The sequence below is a fragment of the Lynx rufus genome, unplaced genomic scaffold, assembly GCF_022079265.1.
Source record: "Lynx rufus isolate CCGP_SWC_20201006 ecotype Redwood Valley unplaced genomic scaffold, mLynRuf1.p SCAF_12, whole genome shotgun sequence".
NCBI lineage: Eukaryota > Metazoa > Chordata > Mammalia > Carnivora > Felidae > Lynx > Lynx rufus.
In genome coordinates, this window is record NW_025814826.1 from 30,411,577 (window position 1) to 30,433,556 (window position 21,980).

General features: G+C 40.2%; 1 pseudogene; it reads left to right on the forward strand.

Moving 5' to 3' along the window:
• Positions 1-16,399: 16,399 nt before the first annotated feature.
• Positions 16,400-20,710, forward strand: LOC124507541 (uncharacterized; annotated as a pseudogene).
• Positions 20,711-21,980: the final 1,270 nt, after the last annotated feature.

The window sequence follows — 21,980 nt, forward strand, 5'->3', positions numbered from 1 at the left end:
GAGTCTGTTTCAGATTCTGTGTCTCCCTCTCTCTCTGACCCTCCCCCGTTCACACTCTGTCTCTCCCTGTCTCAAAAATAAATAAACGTTTAAAAAAAATTAAAAAAAAAAAGAAAACAAGAAGAGTTTCAAATCAATGACCACTCAGGAATCAATGATCAATTTCCATTTGAGAAATTTGAAAAAGAGCAAATAAATCCAAATCATGCAGAATATGGAAATAATAAAGGTAAGAGCAGAAATTGATGAAATATAAAACCCAAAAACACCAGAGAAAATCAATCAAATCAAAAGCAAATTCTTTGAAATGACCAATAAAACTGAAAACAAGGAAATAAAGGTGACAATACAAATTACCAATGTCAGGAAGGAAAGTGTGAGTAGAGCCTATAAACATTAAAAGGATATCAGAATATTCTGAATAAAATCATACCCATAAATTTCACAACTGAGACAAAATAGAAAAAGTCCTTGAAGGACACAAACTACCATGCTCCCTGAAGAAGAAATAGTTAACCTGATAGCTCCATAACTATTAAATAAAATTGGATTAATATTTCCAAATTTCCTCAAAGATAAAACTCTAGATCCAGATGGCTCCACCAGTGAATCCCACCAAACATCTAAGAAAGAAATAATGTCCATTGTGTACAAACTCTTTCAGGAAACAAATGAGGAAGCAACATTTCACAGCTCATTTTATGAGTTCAGAATTACCCCAACACCAAAACTAGACCAATATCACACACAAAAAAGCTATAGACTAATATTCCTATGAATATAGACACAAAAATGCTTAACAAAATATTAGCAAACTGAATCTAGCCATATATAAGAAGGATAATACATCATGACCAACTGGGATTTTTTTTTTTTTTTTTTTTTTAGGAATGCCATGCTATTTTGTCATTTGGAAATCAGTCAGCAAGATTCACTGTATTAACAGACTAAGAGAGATAAACAATATAATCATCTCATAGGTACAGAAAAGCACTTGAAAAAATTCAATATACATTCATAATAATAAAAAAAAGAAAATCACAAAAAATAGGAATAAAAAGGAACTTCCTCAGCCTAATACAGGTGTCTACAAAAAATCTAGAGCTAACATCATGTTTTTAAAAAAAAGTTTTAACATTTATTCATCTTTGAGAGACAGACAGAGACAGAGCACGAGTGGGGGAGGGTCAGAGAGAGAGGGAGACACAGAATCTGAAGCAGCTCCAGACTCTGAGCTGTCAGCACAGAGCCTGACGTCGGGCTCAAACCCACAAAGTGCGAGATCATGACCTGAGCTGAAGTCAGACGCTCAACCGACTAAGCCACCCAGGTGCCCCTTAGCATCACGTTTTATAGTGAAAGACTGGAGGCTTTTCTCCTGAGATTCAGAACAATGCAAAGATATCTGCTTTTGCCACTCCCTTTCAATATTGTACTTATAGGTTCTAGCCAGTGCAACAAAGTAAGAAATAAAATTAACAGCATACAGACTGTAAAGGAAGAATTAAAACTGTCTTTATTTTTATATGACATGATTGTGTCTGTGTCAAATTGTAAGGAGTCTATAAAAAAGTTACTAATAAAATAAATTTTAAAATCATAAATGAGTATAACAAGATAAAAAAAATACAAAGTCATGGAGCAAAATACATGGAGCAAAATACAAAGGTGTGGAACACCTGGGTGGCTCAGTTGGTTGAGCAACCAACTCTTGATTTTGCCTCAGGTCATGAATCCCAGGTTGATGGGATCAAGTCCTGTATCAGGCTCTATGCTCAGCATAGAGCATACATAAAGCCTATGTAAGGTTCTCTCTCTCTCTCTCTCTCTCTCTCTCTCTCTCTCTTCCCCCTCCCCCCCCCACTTATTCTCTCTCTCTCTCTGTCTAAAATAAATATATATATGCAAAAAAAGAGGAAAATTCTGCAAAAATACTATAAAAAAGGTTATTTGCATTTTTATTTACTAGCAAAAAAAAAACCACCCCACAACAATTGGCATGATCCACAGGGGAAAGATTGATAAACTGGGCTTCATTAAAATTAAAAACTTTTTCTATGAGAAAAACACTCTCAAGAGAATAAGAAAACAAACCCACAAACTAGGAAAATATTTACAGAATGCATATATGGTAAAAGACTATCATCAAAAAAAGTAAAACACAACAATAAGAAAATGAACAACCAGGGGCGCCTGGGTGGCTCAGTTGGTTAAGGATCTAACTTTGGCTCAGGTCATGATCTCATGGTCTATGGGTTTGAGCCCCGCATCGGGCTCTGTGCTGATGGCTCAGAGCCTGGAGTCTGCTTCAGATTCTGTGTCTCCCACTCTGCCCCTCTCCCACTCACACTCTGTCTCTCTCTCAAAAATAAATAAACATTAAAAACAATTTTAAAGAAAATGAACAACCAGATTTTTTTAAGTGGGCAACACCCAGGATACCTCACCAGAGAAGGTATATGGATAACAAATATGCATATAAAAAGATATTCAACATCCTATGTCATTAGGGAATTGTACAATAAAACAACAATGAGATACACTGCGTGCCTATTAAAATGGCCAAAATCCAAAACACTGACGATAACAAATGCTGATGAGAAAGAGGAAGAACTGGAACTCTTATTCACTGCTGGTGGAATGTGGAATGGTACAACCACTCTGGAAGACAATTGGGCTGTTTCTTACAGAACTAAATATGCTCTAATAAGATCCAGCAATTATTCACGTTGGTATTATCCAAATAAGTTGAAAGCGTATCTCTACGCACAAAAACCTGCACATGGATATTCATAGCAGCCTTACTGGTAATTGTGAATACATGGAAGCAACCTAGAGGTTCCTCAGTAGATGAATGGATAAATAAATTGTGGTATATTCAGGCAATGGAACATTAGCCAGCACCAAAAAGAAATGAGCCATCAAGCCATGAAAAAATATAGAGGAAATTTAACTGCATGTTTCTAAGCAAAGCAAAGCAAAGGTTACATGGCTGATATGATTCCAACTATATGATGTTTTGGAAAGGGCAAAACTATGGAGATAGCAAAAATATCTGTGGTTGCCAGGGGCTAAGGAGGAAGGTAGGAATAAATAAGTGAAGGTAAAAGGATTTTTAGATATTCTGTATGATACGATAATGGTGGATACATATCATTGTACTTGTCCAAACCTATAGAATGTACACACCACGAGTGAACCATACTGTAAACTACAGGCTGTGGGGTGATAATCATGTATTGATACAGATTCATCGTTGTAGAAAACATATCTCTTTTGTACCAGATTTTGATAGTGAAGGAAGCTGTGCGTATGTAGAGTTAGGGGATGTATGGAAAATCTCCATACATTCCCTCATATTTTGCTATGAACCTAATTCCTAATGTATGGAAAATCTCCATACATTCCCTCATATTTTGCTATGTTTATTTATTTTTGAGAGAGACAGACAGACAGAACGCAGGCTGGGGAGGGACAGAGTGAGAGGCAGACACGGAATCCGAAGCAGGCTCCAGGCTTTGAGCTGTCAGCACAGAGCCCAACACAGGGTTCGAACTCACAAACCATGAGATCATGACCTGAGCCGAAGTCAGGCTCTTCATCAACTGAGCCACCCAGGTGCCTCTATAAAGTCCATTTTAAAATTAGAGAGTGAAAATGTTTAAAGTTCCCATCTATAATAGTGTAAAGAAACATGAAATATTTAGGGATAAATCTAACAAAATAAGTGCAGTATTTGTTTTCTGAAAACTATGAAATATTTCTAAGAGAGAGTACTAAATTAATGAAGAGATATACCCTGTTCATGAACTGAATAATCCATATGGATAAGATACCTATTTTCCCTTAGTTGATTTGCAGTTTCAGAGCAATTGTTCTACTTAAAATCCTAGCGAGTTTTTGGTAGAAATTGACAAATAGATTATTAAAATCTACATGTAAATGGAAAGGTCTTAGAATGGTCAAAACAAATTTTAAAACAACAAAGTTAGGAACGTATGCTACTTGGTTTAAAACCTTACTCTTAATCTACAGTAACCAGGATTACATGGTGCTAGTGTAAACACAGACACATAGATCACTGGAATAAACAGAAAGTCCAGAAATAGATCCACATACATATGGTTAATTGATTTTTGACAAAGCTGCACAAGTAATTCAATGAAGATAAAGATTGGCTTTGCAGTGAGTGGTTCTGGAACAACTATGTATCCATATGGGGGAGAAAAGTACCTCAATTCCTAACTCCTGTCAAATATAAAAATTAACTTGAAATGGATCAGAGACCTAAATGTAATACCTAAACCTATAAAATGTCTGGAGAAAAGTACACAAGAGAACCTTCATGATCTTGGGCTAGGCAAGATTTCTGAGGATACATACAGGGATAAAAGGTACAGCATAGGGACTATAGTCAATGGTATTGTAATAGTGTTTGTACAGTGACAGATGGTAGCTACACTTGTGGTGAGCATAGCATACTCGAAGGAGTTGTCCAATCACTGTGTTGTACACATGAAACTAATGTAACATTATGTGTCAACTATACCTCAATTAAAAAAAAAAAAAAGATTCATGGGGCTCCTGGGTGGCTCAGTCGTTTAAGCATCTGACTTTGGCTCAGGTCATGATTTCACAGTTTGTGTGTTTGAGCCCCGCATTGGGCTCTGTGCTGACAGCTCAGAGCCTGGAGCCCGCTTTGGATTCTGTGTCTCCCTTTCTCTCTGCTTCTCCCTTGCTCACGCTCTGTCTCTCTCTCTCTCTCTCTCTCTCTCTCTCTCTCTGTCTCTCTGTCTCTCTCTCTCTCCTTCAAAAATAAATAAACATTCAAAACAATTTTTAATTTAAAAAAAAAGAGGATACAAAAACACTAACAATAAAAATTCATACAATTGTCTTCATTAAAGTTCAAAACGTTTTCTCTTCAAAATGCACCATCAATGGGAAGCCTAGGTGGCCCAGTTGTTAAGTGTCCCATTCTTGATTTCAGCTCAGGTCATGCTCTCACGATTCGTGAGATGGAGTCAACACAGAACCTGCTTGGGATTCTTTCTCTCTCTCCTCTCTCTCTCTCTCTCCACCCCCATCTCTCTCTCTCTGCCCCATCCGCCACTCACACACACACTCTCTTGCTCTCTGTCTCAAAATAAATAAATAAATAAATATTTTTTTTAAATGCACCATCAAGAAAACGAACTGACAAGCTAAAGACCAGAAGGCAATATTTGCAATGCATGTATCTAACAAAGAATTTCTATTCAGAATATACAAATACAACTCAGTAATAAAAGGGCAAAACACCCTAGGCAAAAAATGGGCAAAAGATTTGAACAGACACTTCACAAAAGAAAATAAACAAATGTACAATGCCATAAGGACATTCCAATAAGTACATGAAAAGATATTCAACATCCTTAGTAACCAGATAAATGCAAATTAAAACCACAATAAGATAACACAATATACCTATTAGAATATCTAAAATTTAAAAGTTTGACACAACTAAGGATATGGTACAGTTAAAACACTTAGGCGCTGTGATAATATAATCACTTAGAAAAACAGATTGCCAATTTCTTATACAGTTGAACATAGATGTACCATACAATGTAGCAATTATGCTCTGAGGTATTTATCCACCCCTTCCAGCCAAGGATCTCACAAAAATTTTACCCAAATGTTCATAGCAGCTTTATTAATAACAACCAAAAACTAGAGACAAACCAAACACAGACCTTCAGATGAACAGATAAACAAGTTGTGCTATATTCATACAACAGAAAATTACTCATCAATGAAAAGAATGGCCTGCAGATACATTTAAGAACATTGCTGTCTCAAAGGCATTATGCTAGGTGAACAAAATCAGACACAAAGATTACATATGTTATATATATGAAATTCTAGAAAGGGCAGGACTACCTCATTGTTATAGAAAGCAGTTCAGTGGTTGCCTGGTGTGGGGATTGAGGGGTAGGGGCAAGAGGGAGTTTTTTAGAATGATGGAAGTGCTGTGTGTATTGATTTACGATAGTAGTTAAACAAATGTATACAACACACATCAAGCTATGCACTTAGGGGCACCTGGTTAAGCACTTGACTCTTGATTTTGATCTCATAGTTGTGACATCAAGCCCTACATCAGGCTCTGCACTGGGTCTGGAGCCTGCTTGGGATTCTCTCTCTCTCTCTCTCTCTCTCTCTCTCTTCTCCTCCCCTGCTTGCACATGCATACCCAGGTGGTCTGTCTCAAAGAAAAAAAAAAGCTACGCACTTGGAAGGATTGCATTTTATTAGATATGTTATAAATCAGTAAAGTTGTTTGGTAAAATTAATTTGGTATGGCTAAAATGTAAAATGTTTATGGACAAAATTACCCCCAAAAAGGCTATCTAGGGTGGCAGGGGGTGGATCATGATGGCTTTTCATCCCATGCAAATTGTATATATATTTTTAAATATGTTTTAAAATTTACATGCCAAAAAATGGCTCAGACTATGAAAGACAGTGTGTAATAAATCAGGATTCCCTTTCTGACCATGACCCAGAATAGGAAGAACATTCTATTTCATGACCCACTATACAAATACACACTATATAACAGTGCTTATCCATTTCTACAGGAATGAATATGCATAGAAACATTCATAGCAGGGGCACCTGGGTGGCTCAGTCAGTTAAACCTTGAACTCTTGATTTCGGCTCAGGTCACAATCTCGCAATTTGTGGGTTCAAGCTTTGCTTCGGGCTCTGCAGTGACAGTGGTAGTCTGCTTGAGATTCTTTCTCTCCCTCTCTCTCTGCCCATCCCCTGCTTGTAGCCTCTCTCTCTCTCTCAAAATAAATAAATAAACTTAAAAAAAAAGAACATTCATAGGAGTAGGAATACTTCCTATTCTATCCTTTTTGAAATGCTAGTTTCAACTCTTCATATTTATGTCATGACCCACTAATGGGTTATGACCTTTGGCTTGAAAAACACTATATTAAAAACCTACCTGAAGTGGTTAAAGATTATGGTTAAGCAATTTAACTTTAATTTCTAGATAAGGTAAAACTTCAAAACAAGAGTTTAGAAGGAAGCAAGTGGGGAAAAAAAGAGTTAAAAGGATTAGGGGCATAAATATATAGGGACGGCCCTAGTTGATCCCCTCCAGCTGTGTGGAGGAAGATGCATCAGAGGAGCATTAACTGCCCTTGACAGACAGATCTTCTTCACAGGCCACTAGCTGTGTGAACTCTCTGAGCTTCAGCTCCCTTGTCTTTGAAAGAAGCATAGTAATAATACTTGTCTCATAGGGTTGTATAAGGATCAAGTGAGATAGCCTATAAAGAGCAAGCACAAAGTAACTTTGCTTTCTAATTTTTCATATGACATAGATCATATAGCAGCACATGGACTCTCCTTTATGAAAAAGAAAAGGAAAGTACTCAGAGTGGGCAAAGAATGCTCGCAACATGTTTGAAATGCCCATAAGGCACAAGGAAGGTTGCTTACTCTGCATTTGAGATGCAGGTAGAGTTAGATTAGGCAAGGTTAACTCAAAGTTGGATTTCTCGCAGATAGCAAATTGTATCTTTTTCTCTATAGTTTGTTCTAAATGGAGTTATTTGCTCATAAACATTTATAATTTATAATTAGTAATTTTATAATGTTAATTGCCAATTCCTGTCAGCTGTAGACAAGTGTACTAAAAAACCTGCCTTGGTTTCCCTCACTTCATCACCTTCCCTCTTGGTCCTCATCCCCCTGCCCTCTTGCTTCATTCTGCCCCATCATTCTACTACAATTCCCTTAAAATTAAAAGCACCAATGATGAGGTCAACTCTTCTAAAACTGTGGTCTGCAAACTCTAGAAGGAAGTGGGGAAGGGGATCCAGGGCTAGATCCTTTCAGCAACAGATCCTTTCTGTTTAGAAAAACAATTCTTTAAAGTAATTCAAGACTATAATTAAATAATTGTTTAAAACAATAATAAAGTCCAACAACAGTGGTGAGAGTGGACATCCTGTTGTTCCTGACCTGATGGGGAAAGCTCTCAGTTTCTCCCCATTGAGGATAATAATAGCTGTGGGGCTTTCACACATGGCCTTTATGATGTTGAGGTATGTTTCTTCCATCCCTACTTTCTTGAGGGTTTTTATGAAGAAAGGATTCTGTATTTTGTCAAATGCTTTTTCTGCATCTATTGAGAGGATCCTATGGTTCTTATCCTTTCTTTTATTAATGTGATGTATCACATTGATTGATTTGCGAATATTGAATCAGCCCTGAAGTCCAGGAATAACTCCCACGTGATCATGGTGAATAATTCTCTTAAGGTACTACTGAATTTGATTTGCTAGTACTTGTTGAGAATTTTTGTAGCCAGTTTCATCAGGGATATTGGCCTGTAATTCTCCTTCTTAATGGGGTTTTGTCTGATTTTGGAATCAAGGTGATTCTGGCTTCATAGAATGAGTTTAGAAACTTTCCTTCCATTTCTATTTTTTGGAACAGTTTGAGAAGAATAGGTATTAACTCTTCATTAAATGTCTGGTAGAATTCCCCTGGGAAGTTGGGAGATTTTTGATAACCAACTCAATTTCTTTGCTGGTAATGGGTCCATTCAAATTTTCTATTTCTTCCTTTCAGTTTTGGTAGTTTGTATGTTTCTAGGAATTTCTTCCACTTCTTCCATATTGCCCAGTTTGTTGACATGTAATTTTTAATAGTATTATTTTATAATTGTTTGTATTTCTGTGGTGTTGGTTGTAATCTCTCCTCTTTCATTCCTGATGTTATCTATTTGAGTCCTTTCTCTTTTCTTTTTGCTAAATCTGGTTCGAAGTTTATCAATTTTGTTAATTCTTTCAAAGAACCAGCTCTTAGTTTCATTGATCTGTTCTACTGGTTTTGTTGTTGTTGTTTCTATACCATTTATTTCTGCTCTAATCTTTATTATTTCCCTTCTTCTGCTGGCTTTGGGCTTTATTTGCTGTTCCTCTTCTAGCTCCTTTAGGTATAAGTTTAGATTGTGTATTTGGGACCTTTCTTGCTTTTTGAGATAGGCTGGAATTGCAATATACTTGCCTCTTAGGACTGCCTTTGCTGCATCCCAAAAAGTTTGGACTGTCATGTTTTCATTTTCATTTGCTTCCATGTATTTTTTTTTATTTCTTCTTTAATTTCCTGATTAACCCATTCACTCTTTAGTAGGATGTTCTTTAACCTCCATGTATTTGAGAACTTTTCAAATATTTTCTTGTGATTGACTTCAAGTTTCATACTGTTGTGATCTGAAAATATGCATGGTGTGATCTCAATCTTTTTGTACCTGTTGAGGGCTGATTTGTGACCCAGTATGTGATCTATTCTGGAGAATTTTCCATGTGTACTCAAGAAAAATGTGCATTCTGCTGTTTCAGGGTGAAATGTTCTGAATACATCTGTTAACTACATCTGGTTCATTGTGTCATTCAAAGCCATTGTTTCCTTATTGATTTTCTGCTTAGGTGATCTGTCCATTGTTGTAAGTGGGGTATTAAGGTCCCCTACTATTATTGTATTATTATTAATGAGTTTCTTCATGTTTGTGATTGATTTATTCATTTGGGTGCTTTCAAGTTGGCATTAATACTTAAAATTGTTAGATCTTCTTGATGGATAGACCCCTTAATTATGATATAATGGCCTTCTTCATCTCTTACTACAGTGTTTGTTTTAAAATATAGCTTGTCTGATATAAGTATAGCTACTCCAGCTTTCTTTTGACATCCATTAGCATGATCGATGGTTCTCTATCCCCTCACTTTCAATCTGTAGGTGTCTTTAGGTTTAAAATGAGTCTCTTGTAGGCAGCATATAGACGGATCTTGTTTGTTTGTCTGTTTTAAATCCATTCTGATACCCTATGCCTTTTGATTGGAGCATTCAGTCCATTTACATTCAGAGTGATTATTGCAAGATATCAATTTTGTGTCATTGTGTTACCTGTAAAGTTGGTGTTTCTGGTGATGTTCTCTGGTCCTTTGTAGTCTTTGTTGCTTTGGTCTTTTTTTTTTTCTCAGAGACTCCCCATTAAAATTGCTTGAAGGGCTGGTTTAGTGGTCATGAACTCCTTTAGTTTTTGTTTGTCTGGGAAACTCTTTATCTCTCCTTCCATTCTGAAGGACAGCCTTGCTAGATAAATAATTCTTGGCTGCATAGTTTTCCCATTCAGCACATTGAATATTTCCTGCCACTCCCTTCTGGCATGCCAAGTTTCAGTGGACAGCTCTCCGGCCACCCTCATGTGTCTACCCTTGTGGGCTAAGGACATTTTGTCTCTAGCTGCTTTCAGAATTCTCTCTTTATCTTGTAATTCAAGATTATAGAAAAGAAAAATTTCAGAAACAACTTTTAAAAATTATCATTAAAATCTTCTGAAAAACAAGTACGTCACAGGGATATAAAGTACAGCATGGGGAATATAGGCAATAATATTGTAATAACTTTGTGTGGTGACTGATGGTGATTGGACTTATCATGGTAATCATTTCATAATGTATGTAAATGCTGAATCAGTATGTTGTACACCTGAAACTAATATAATATTGTAAGTCAACTATATTTCAACAAAACAAATCTTCTGAAAATGAAAAAATAAGATACCACATTTGTGAAAGAGGAATGGAATGATTAAAAAAGAAGCTATAAAAAAACCAAAATAAGTGTGCTTTAAAAAGCTTTTTAATGCAAAATGGAAAACTCTGTAGAAAGTTTAAGAGATAAAGTGCACAAATCTCCCAGAGAGTAGTGCAAAAATATTAAGAGATGGAAAAAGGGACCGGGGGAGCCTAGACAATTAGAAAATCAACCCGGGATGTATTACGTGAAAAATAAAAGTTCTAGAATAGGAGAATACCAAAAAGAGAGAATAGAAAACAATCAAAGAAATAATTCCAAAAAATTTACCTGTGTTTCTAGGTAGAAAGCATCTGCTAAATGTCCAGCACAATGAATGAAAAGAAACCCACATACAGGCATATCATACTTAAATTTGGCCTGAGAACAAAGATTTTACAAATGGGAAAGAGAGTGAGACAGAGGAGAGAGAGAGAACTGTTCAAGTACTAATGATCATAAATCGGAATGACTTCAGACTTCTCAACAGCAACTGTGTGAGCAACTCCAAACAATGATGGCTTCTAAATTATTTCCCACCTTGTCAAATAACAACCAAATGTGAAAATAGAATAAAGATTTTTTTAAATATACCTGTTATAGACTGAATGTCTGTACCCTCCCATCCCTGAATTTATATGCTGAAGCCCTAACTCCCAATGTAGCTACATGTGGAGAGGGAATGTCTGAGGAAGTAACTACGGCAAAATGAGGTGATAAGAGTGGGGCCCTTATATGATAGGATTAGTGTCCTTATGAGAAGAGACACCAGAGAGCAACTCTGCTCTCTCTCTCTATGCACATGCACGGAGGAAAGGCACATGAGGACACAGCAAGAAGGCAGCTATCTATAAGCCAGGAAGAGAGCTCTCACCAGGAACAAAATTAACTGGCACTTTGATATGACACTTTGGGCCTCCAAAACTGAGAAATAAATTTCTATTGTCTAAGTCCTCCAGTCTGTGGTATTTGTTATGGCAGCCCAAGCTGACTGATACAACACTCATCCTTTCTCTGGAAGCTACTAGAAAATGTGCTATGTAATGCAAGAGAGAAAAAATTAGGAAGAGCAAGAAACAGCAGATGGGAAATAGGAGCCCCAATGTAGAGAGACAATGAGGATTCTTGGAGAAAGGAGATCTGTGATGCTCACCATCTGTGCACCAGTCACGGAGGGCACTGTCCAGATCAGGCTCCGGGAGAAACTTCATTAAGAAGCTAAACTCAATAGAATACCTAATATGAATCAACATTTTGAGGAGCCAACTAAACAAATGATGGAGATTCTGGGGTTGAATTCCTAAATCCATTTCCCCCCACCCAAATAAAAAAATAAGCAATGGAGAAAAACAAAATACTCATTAACCCAGGAAAAGAGGAAATTCTATAGAAAAGTAATCTCAGTTCATCTTAAATGGTTCCACTATGAACAGCACACAGGCTCACTGTATTGCAATAACCATTTCAAGAAGTGAGTATGGGGCAATAGGAAATGTTTCTGGGTGGGATGGGTAGAGAGGAGAAAAGAGAACTAAAATTCTCATCTTCTGTAATAGTAAGTTCACAGGTAATACCCAACACTGAGGGGAGAATCAAAGGATAGCTCTGCTATCACGTCACTTGGAGGCATGGAGGCCAGCACAGACAGAGGAGGCTGGAAGAGGATATTGATTGCCTTTAGGGATGGGATAGGAGGAGTGCGGTTGGAGGACTGGTGTTTCTCTTAACAAACCTTACAGACCTAGGTGACTTGTCAACTATGCATGTGTATAACTTGATAAAAATACAAGCTAATGCTCGTGCTTTCAAAACCGAACATCCGAGTCTTTAACCCCTACAGTCCAAGTTAATTTCGTAATGCCAGACATAAACCCGGGGACACTAACCCCAGCATTTCCCCCGGCTGCATCATGGCTTGTCATAATCTTTGTTTTGTTCCAGGGTGGTTTCTAGTAAAAGTTGGCTCATTTCAAAATGAGGGTAAGAACAAGGACAAAGTATAGCCAGATTCCCCCCCCCACCACCACCATTATATCTGAAAACATCCAAATTGACTTAAAATGGAAATTACAGAATAATAGACAGGGATAAAGCCAAAGGTATCAGTACCATAATAAATCAGAATACGTTACTAATTTCACAAAGTAAAGGCAGAGATTCTCAGCTGGAGTTAAAACCAAATCAAAACAATCCAACAACTAGAATAACACCACACACACACACACACACACACACACACACACACACTTCTTGGTGACCTTTACACTAAAGTTTGCTCTGCCTGGGGTACTGTTATTCTACTTCTCTCCACATCACCTTCTGGGGAACATTTCTCTCCTCCCTCTCAAGCTTGGCTTACTGGTAGCCTCCTCTGTAAAGTCTTTTCAGAGCCTGCTGACTGAGTTTGTTGTCTTCTCCTGTGTTCCCATAACCCTGTCTGTTTGTGCCCATGTCCACAGTGATTGCTGTGGCAATGGTCCCCTCTGATTGCCCAGGAGCCCCCTAGAGGGGGTTTCCTTCGGTGCCTCCCACACAAAGCTTGACATGCTGGATGCCCTGCCCTTTGGCCATAGTGAACAGGACCACAGAGCATCAGACCAAGGAGATTCAATCCATAGGTGGTCTATAAGACAGTACAGATTGATAAGGTGATAGAGATAAGGTGATTTTACTAGACTATAGCATCCTCTCATTTGAAACATCAGATTGGTACATGAGGGGAGGAAGCTGGAAGACCAAAGAGAGAGCACAGTATTTACATCTCCTGAGACAGCGCAGGTCACTCGTAAGCATCCTTGAGTAAGTCGGAGCCATGGGGTGGAGAAAAGACACACAGGGGGAGTGAGATTATGGAGCAGAAGCAGGAGAAGCAGAGAGGAACTGAATCACCCCAACAGGTGTTCCTGAGTAATGAATGGTTATGAAAGCTTCTCGGGATCCTGCCCCTCTTCCCCACGTTTACTTGGCTTTCCAACTTCCAGAGGCCTGCAGGTAAAGCTGTTCCTGCTCCCATGTGATTCCTGTTGTCCAGAGGGGATACCAAAGAAAGCCTCTCCTAGACACAACCTCTCCTAGCACCTACCACCGTGCATTTGTCATTGTCACTCCTACCTCTCCCCCTCTAGCCGGGAAGCTCACTGCTCGTGCTGTTTGCTGGTATAATCCTCTATGTCTGTACTTGGCCCACTGCCTGGGCCATGGCAGAGCCTGATACTTGCTGTTCGAGTTAAGTAAAAGGAGCATGATCAACTCAATGTCCCACAAGGGTGTGCGGGTCCATGTTGTGGCTCTCACATAGGAACTTCTCAAAGAGTAGGAACTGACTTCCGTTAACTCCTCGGGACAGCGTCTGGTAGAGAACCAAGTGCAAATGGGTGAAGGAAAAACACTTGCTGGTGTTGATGAGCCTCTAAAATACCAGCTAAAAAGACAGACAGATTAGAAAGCTGATCTCTGTGCTGAGATCTAAACTCCCCTGCTCAGTTGCGTACCTCTGCACATAATTAAAGGTTAAAGACGTGTTGCGTAGGCTGTTATAGAAATCAAAAGTACATGCAATTCTTCTGAAGCCTTGCTGATTACTCTTAGCGCATTGTGTTTTAATTTTGATCTCTGGAAAATATCAGGAACAAGGAAAGAACTTCCCACCCCCACCCCACCAACCCCCGGCTCCATAGGAAAAACAGTGTTGAAATAAAACAAACATCTTGGATCGACCCTCTTTTGAACGTCAGAAACTCGCCTCACCCTCCCAACAGGCTTGAAGTCTGCACAATTTGTCCGCCAAGAGAGTGGGATTTGGCAGGACTCCTTGTAAACTCCAACCGCAGGAGGCCTCTGATTGAATTGAAATTGTTTCCTCCGGTCAGAGTTTGTTGGTGGTACACCCCCCCCTCAGGATGTGAATTCATCATGTTTGCTGTGGGGTGAGACTGGGGCGGTGGAAAGTGCACACGAGACTGAATGTGTCCGGGTGCGTATGTGTGTGCACACAGTCCTTATTCCCTACTGTCCTTAGTAAAGGCATTTACACTGCCTAAAATAATTCTGAAAAATTATATACATTCTTATTCATCTTCAGTATCTTTCAAAGTGATTGGAATTTGATCAACAAAAATAAGGAATTGGAAAATGGTGAAATACAAGGGCAAAATTGGCAGCAAATTTCCACAAGTCATTAACCCAGCCTCCCTTGCCAGCATGCACGTACTTTCTAACTTTTGGGGAGCTAACGGTATTCAAAGGGATGAAGACCATGTCCTCTGGCTTCATGAGGTTGAGGTGGGGAAGGAAAGCAGGTTTGGGTGTGAGAAAAGTCTGCCTTGTTATTTGCTGGGCCAGTATCTCCGTGCTTGTTTGAAAAAGATTTCCAAGTTAACCCTACCACCTAAAGAAAGACACTTTTTTTGTTTAACTATGGTAAAACACACACACACACACACACACACACACACACACACACATAAATTTATCATCTTAACTATTTGTAAGTATACGGTTCAGTAGTATTATGTGTATTCACATTGCGGTGCAACAGATTTCCAGAATATTTCATCATAGGATACTGAAAATCTGTACCCACTAAATACTAATTCCTTCCTCCCTGCCCCAACTAGCCCTGGGTAACTGCCTTTATTCTTTCTCTTTCTATGATTTTGTCTATTTTAGATACTTCATGTGATTGGAATCATATAGTATTTGGCCTTTCATGACTGACTTATTTCCTTAGCATAATGTCCTCCAGGTTCAACCATATTGTAGCATGTGACACGATGTCCATTTTTTTGAAGGCAATATCAACATTCCGTTGTAGGCATACACTACATATTCTTTATCCAGTCATACGTCAATGGGCATTTGGGTTGTTTCTATCTCTTGGCTGTTGTGAATAATGCTGTGATGAACATAGGTGTGTAAATATCTCTTTGAGATCCTGCTTTGGGTTCTTCTGGACATACACCTAGAGATAGGATTGCTGGATCTTATGGCAATTCTATTTGTAACTTTTTGAGGAACCTCTGTACAATTTTCCATACTGGCTGCATCATCTTACATTCCCACCAATAGTGCACAAGGATTCCGACTTTTCCACACCCTTGGATGTGGAAAATAACACTTGTTATTTTCTGTTCTTTTGATCATGGCCATGCTGATGGGTGTGAGGTAATACCTCATTGTGGCTTGGATTAGGACACTTCACTTCACATGAAGAAACTGAAGCCCTCTTTGAGGCAGGCAGGTGGGATTTTCCTTCTGGTCGCTAAGTCTAGGATTTGAACTTCTGTACTGGAAAGCATGCCAGCCTAAGTAAATCCCATCCTGGGCTTCTAACAAGTGCTCCTCAGGGTGTGAGCAGCACTCCAGGGAGTAACTGAAGCCGTAAAATAGATGTAATATCTCTTCTAGTCCATCAGTATCATCAGTATTATCAATGATAAGTAATTTAAGGCATTGTTTTTACATTAAAACAAATGCAGACATATCAGGAAACACAATGTGAAATTTGCACGCATTGTTTACAGATAAAACACAGGACTATATGGAACTTCCGCACCTGCCGTGGGATGCTTTAAGCCATACCCATCACAACCCAGAGAGAAGCTCTCTCTTCTCTGCCACTAGGAAACTGCAGTGAAAAGATGTGAAAAGCACTAGCATAGTCCACAGAGTACCATGGGCATGTTGTCCTTAGTTATGGAACTTTGGGGGTGGCAAGAACATTAGAGAACATCTTACCCATACTGTCATTTTACAAATGAGGAAACAGAGGCCCCGAGAGGTGAAGGGCTGTGCTCACATTCCCACAGCAGTGATTCTGTGTGCTCTAACTGCAGTATTTGAACCTGATCACAGCTCAGAGAATATAAGGTACCGGGAGAAAACAATCACAGGCGTAGAGGGACCGCAGATGTACTCACACTCAACTCAGCGATGCAGAGAAAATTAGTTTATTTTTTGCTCTGCATTTGATTGAATTTGGCCCTATCAGCCAGCAAGTGAGAAAACAATGACTGAATCTCGATTTTAAACTTGTAATCCAAAGCAGTGCCCTCAAACAGTGCTTTAGGAGATCCTCAGTCTCTCCCTTTCTATTTCTCTTCCCTCAGCCTTTTCCAGAAGGGCAGCTAGGTACTCTGCGTGGCCCAGTGACCTCGTAGAGGCAGGATGACTGGGTCTTAGGACTGGCCTGCTGTTCTCTGGACCAGCTGCAGAGTGGCTCTTCTGAACTCCACCGGGGAATCTTTGGCTTGAGTGATTCCTGAGCATTCAGCTGGTGTCTGTTGCTAACATCCTGCAGCTGATCAACTTGTAGTCTATTCTTTGTCAGCCCAGGCAGAGCATGGAGCCCCCTCCCCGCTGACTTGGCCTCGCCTTGGCTCTCACTGGCGATTGACCCCTCTGAGTTCCTGCCCCATCCTCCATATGGTCTTCTAGCCCTGCAGTCTCTGGCCCCACCCAGACTTTGCTGCAAGTCCACCTCACCGTCTCACGGCAGGCCCCGTGTAGATTCACTCTCAACATCCATGTCATGTGCAAACCAAGGGCAGCTCCAGAGTGCACTGTAGACTCTAACCACACTGCCCTATCAGTTCTGTCTCTGAAGAACCCTAATACAGAAGCCTAATAAATTCTTACCTGATCTGTAAAAGCAGAAAAGTTCTAGGTCAAGTAAGCAAAAGTCTAACCTGAATCATAAAAACAGAGTCAGAGCCCCTTAATCAATCCCCAGACTTGAGCCGACATATAGACCCAAAGCCTCTTGAATGAAGGAGAGGCCAGGTCGCCTTAAGAAAGGACCCCCAATACACTGCCAAAAATGTATGCTGTTAATGTGTCTCTCAGTCTTCCCCAGAGGCACCTACAGCCTTTTACTAGGGCTACTGTGCATTGAGGGAAAGGAAATTATCAGAACTTCCAGGAACTACTGAACACTGGCTCTGAACTAACTCTACTTCCAAGAGACCCAAAATGTTGTTGTGGTCTATTGGCCAGAATAAAACCTTATAGAGGTCCGATGATCAATGGAGTCTGTCTCACAGTGGGCCTGTGGGTCTCTAAAGCCATCCTATGGTTATTTCCTGAGTTCTGGAAATACAATTGGAAGTGACATACTTGGCAGCTAGTAGAATATCCTCACATCGGCCCCCTGACCTGAGAAGTGGGACTGTGGGAAATGCCAGGGGGAAGCCATTAGAGCTGACTTTACCTAAGAGAACAGTAAACCAAAAACCATAACACATTCCTGGAAAGACTATAGAGATTGTAGCCACCATCGAGGACTTGAAAGATACAGGGGTAGTGATTCCCACCACATCCCCATTCAACTCACCCAGTGACCTATGCAGAAGACGGATGAATCATGGACAGTGACTACTGATTGTCCATAAGCTTAACCAGGTGATGACTCCAACTGCAGCTGCCATAGTAGACGTGGTGTCACTACTTGAGCAAATTAGCGCATTAACCAATTTTCCAGCATGCGGCTATTCATCTGGCAAATGTGATTTTCTCCATACCTGTCCATAAGGCCCACCGGAGCAGTTTGCTTTCAGCTGGCAAGGCCGCTAGTACTCCTTCACTGTCCTACCTCAGGGGTATACCACCTCTCCAGCCCTGTGCCATAATTTTGTCCCCAGGGGTCTTGATTACTTTTCCTTCCAACAGGATATCACACTGCTCCATTACATTGATGAAATTATGCTGACTGGACCTAGTGAGCAAGAAGTAGCAACTACTCTAGACCTATCGGAAAGACGTTTGCACGTCAAAGGGTGGGAATTGAATTAGACAAAAGTTCAGGGTCGTCCTACCTCAGTGACATTCCTGAGGTCCAGTGGTATGGGGCATGTCAAGGTAGCCCTTCTAAGATGAAGGATAAGTTGTTGTATCTAGCCCATCTTACAATCAAAAAAGAGGTGCAACACCAAGAAGGCCTGTTTGGATTTTAGAGACAATATATTCCTCATTTGTTTGTGTTACTCCAGCCCATCTACTCAGTGACCCAAAATGATCCTAGTTTTGAGTGGGGCCCAGAACAAGGAAGGCTCTGCAAAAGAACCACACTGCTGTGCCAGCCGCTCTGCCACATGGGCCGTGTGATCCAGCAGAACCAAGTGGCAGTGGCAGACAGGGATGACGTTTAGAGCCTTCGGCAGGCCCCCCCTAAGTGAAGTTCCGTGCAGGCCCTTAGGATTTTGCTGCAAATCTCTGCCACCATCTATAGATAACTACTATCCTTTTGAGAAACAGATCTTGGCCTGCTACCGGGCCTACATAGAGACTGAACACTTAGCCATGAGCTGCAAAGTTACCAGGCAACCTGAGCTGCCCATCATGAACTGGGTGTTCTCTGACCCACTAAACCCTAAAGTTGGGCATGCACAGCAGCACTTCATCATCAAATGGCAATGGTATATATGTGTTGGGCCTGAGCAAGCCTTGAAAACACAAGTAAGTTACATGAAGAAGTGGCTCAAATACCCAAGTCCCCTCTCCTGCTACACTACCTTCTCTCTCCCAGGCTACACCTCTGGTTTCACAGGGAGTTCAGTTCGCAGGGAAGTGACAGAAGAAAAGACTCGGGCCCAATTTACAGATGGTGCTGCATAACATGGAGGCACCACCCCAAAGAGAATGGCTATAGCACTACAGTCCTTTTCTGAGAGGGCATCCTTGAAGGACAGTGGTAAAGGCAATCCCCCCAGGGGGCAGCACTTCAAGCAGCGTGCCTGGTTGTTCACCTTTGCTTGGAAGGAGAAATGGCCAGATGTTACATACTGATTTGTGGGCTGCGTCCAATGCTTTAGCTGGATGGTCGGGGACTTGGAGGGAACATGAGTGGAAAATTTATGACAAGGAAATTTGAGGAGGAAGAGGTATTATAGACGGGTCTCTCTGGACAAAAAACATGAAGATGTTTGTGTCTCATGTGAATTTTCATTAATGGGTGAACTCAGTAGAGAAGAATTTCAATAATAAAGTGAACAGGATGACACATTCTATGTATACCAGGAAGCCTCTTTCTCCGACCACCCTGTCATTGCCCAGTGGGCTCATGAACAAAGTAGCCATGGTGTCAGGGGTGGAAGTTATGCATAGATTCAGCTGCATGGACTTCTATTCACTAAGGTTGGTCTGGCTATAGCTGAATGCCCAATCTGTGAGCAGCAGAAACCAACACAGAGTCCTGGATATGACACCATTCCCTGGAGTGATCAGCCAGCTAGCTGACAGCAGGTTGATTATATTGGACTACTTCCATCATGGAAGGGTAATATTTTGTTCCTATTAGAATAGACATTCCAGATATGGATTTGTCTTCCTTGCACAATGCTTCTGCCAAAACTACCATCTATAGACTTACACAAAGCTTTATCCACCATCATGGTATTCCACACAGTATTGCTTCTGATCAAGGAACTCACTTCATAGCAAATGAATTGAGGCAATGGCCCAGGCTCATGGAATTCATTGTTCTTGCCATGTTTTCCATCATCCTGAGGCATCTAACCTTATAGAACAATGGAATGGCCTTTTGAAGACTCAGTTATATCACCTGCTAGGTGGTAATGACTTTCAGGCCTGGGACAAGCTTCCCCAAAAGGCCATATATTCTCAGAATCAGCATCCGATATATATTGTTTTGTCCCATTTAGAGGGCTTATGGGTCCAAGAACCAAGGGATGGAAATGGGAGCAGTACAGCTCACTATTACCCTAGTGACCCACTAGCAAAATGTTTGCTTCCTGTTCCCACAACCTTACGCTCTGCTGGCCTATGGGTTTTAGTTCTATGGGAAGAATGCTTTCACCGGGAAACAGAGAAATGATTTCATTAAACTGGAAGTTAAGAATGCTGCCCATCACTTTGCCCTCCACATGCCTTTGAACCAACAGGCAAAGGAGTCACTGTGCTGGCTGGAGTAATTGATCCTGACTACTAAGGGGAAATTGGACCACTATCCCACACTGGAGGAAAGGAAGAATATGTCCACAATACAGGAGATCTCCTAGGAAATGTCTCAGTGTTATCATGCCCTGTGACTAAGATCAATGGAACACTATAAAAATCCAATACATGCAGGACTACTAATGGCTTAGAACCTTTAGGAATAAAGGTTTGGGTCATTCCACCATTTAAAGAACCATGATCAACTGCAGAGCTTGTTGAAGGCAAACAGAGGCTACAGAATGGGCAGTAGAAGATAGTTACAAATATCAGCTACAACCTTGTGGCCAGTTATAGAAATGAGGACTGTAATTTGCATGGGTACTTCCTTCTTGTTTTGTTATGAATAATATCTTTGGGGTTTTTTCTCTCTTGCATCCCCTGCCATGTGACATAAAATGTATTAACTTTAGATCATAGAATTTAAGTATTGTTAACTTCTTGTCGTAGTATTTAAGTTATGGGATATCAAGGAGAAGAACAAACTTCACTCAAGGACTTTACCTCCTCTTTTGAGGAAGACATTAGTACGTTTTTTTGTTGCATGCAGGATAGCTGTGTCATGTTAGGCAGAATTATGACGTCACTGTCTTTACTTGGAGATTAAGCGTGCTTTAAGAAGATGCATATCAGTACCAAGAATCACACTTGACTGGACTACAAAGGTGCTGAGATGGCTGATCAGACATTATTCTGGGTGTTTCTGGGAGGGTGCTTTTGGATGAGATTAACATTTAATCAATAGATTGGGTAAAGCAAATTGCTCTTCCTAATGTAGGTGGCCTCATCTAATCAGTTGAAGGTCTGAACAGAAAAAAAATGCCAACTCTCCAAAATAAGAGAGAATTCTTCCTGTCTTAGAGCTTTTGGATTGGAACATCGTTTTTTTTTTTTTCCTATTTGAACTTGAACAATAACATTGACTCTCCTAGGCCCCTCCCTTGGTAACTTACCCTGCAGATTTGTGGTTTTATTTTTTTTTAAGTTTTATTTATTTATTTTTGAGAGTGAGAGGTGGGGGAAGGGCAGCAAGAGAGGGAGAGAGAATCCCAAGCAGACTCCACGCTGTCAGCACAGAGCCCAATGTGGGGCTCGAACTCACCAATTGTGAGATCATAACCTGAGCTGAAATCAAGAGTTGGATGCTTAACCAACTGAGCCAGACAGGTGCTCCAGCAGGATAGGGGTTTTAAAGCCTCCATAATTTTGTGAGCTGATTCCTTATGATAGATGATAGATAGACAGATAGATAGATAGATAGATAGAGAGATAGATAGAACCAATCATTTTTGGTTTTGTTTCTCTGGATAACCTGTCTAATACAGGAACCTAGAACAATCCTCCTTTCATTGAGGACTCACTTTAATCTACCCTCCTGGCTTGGTTTC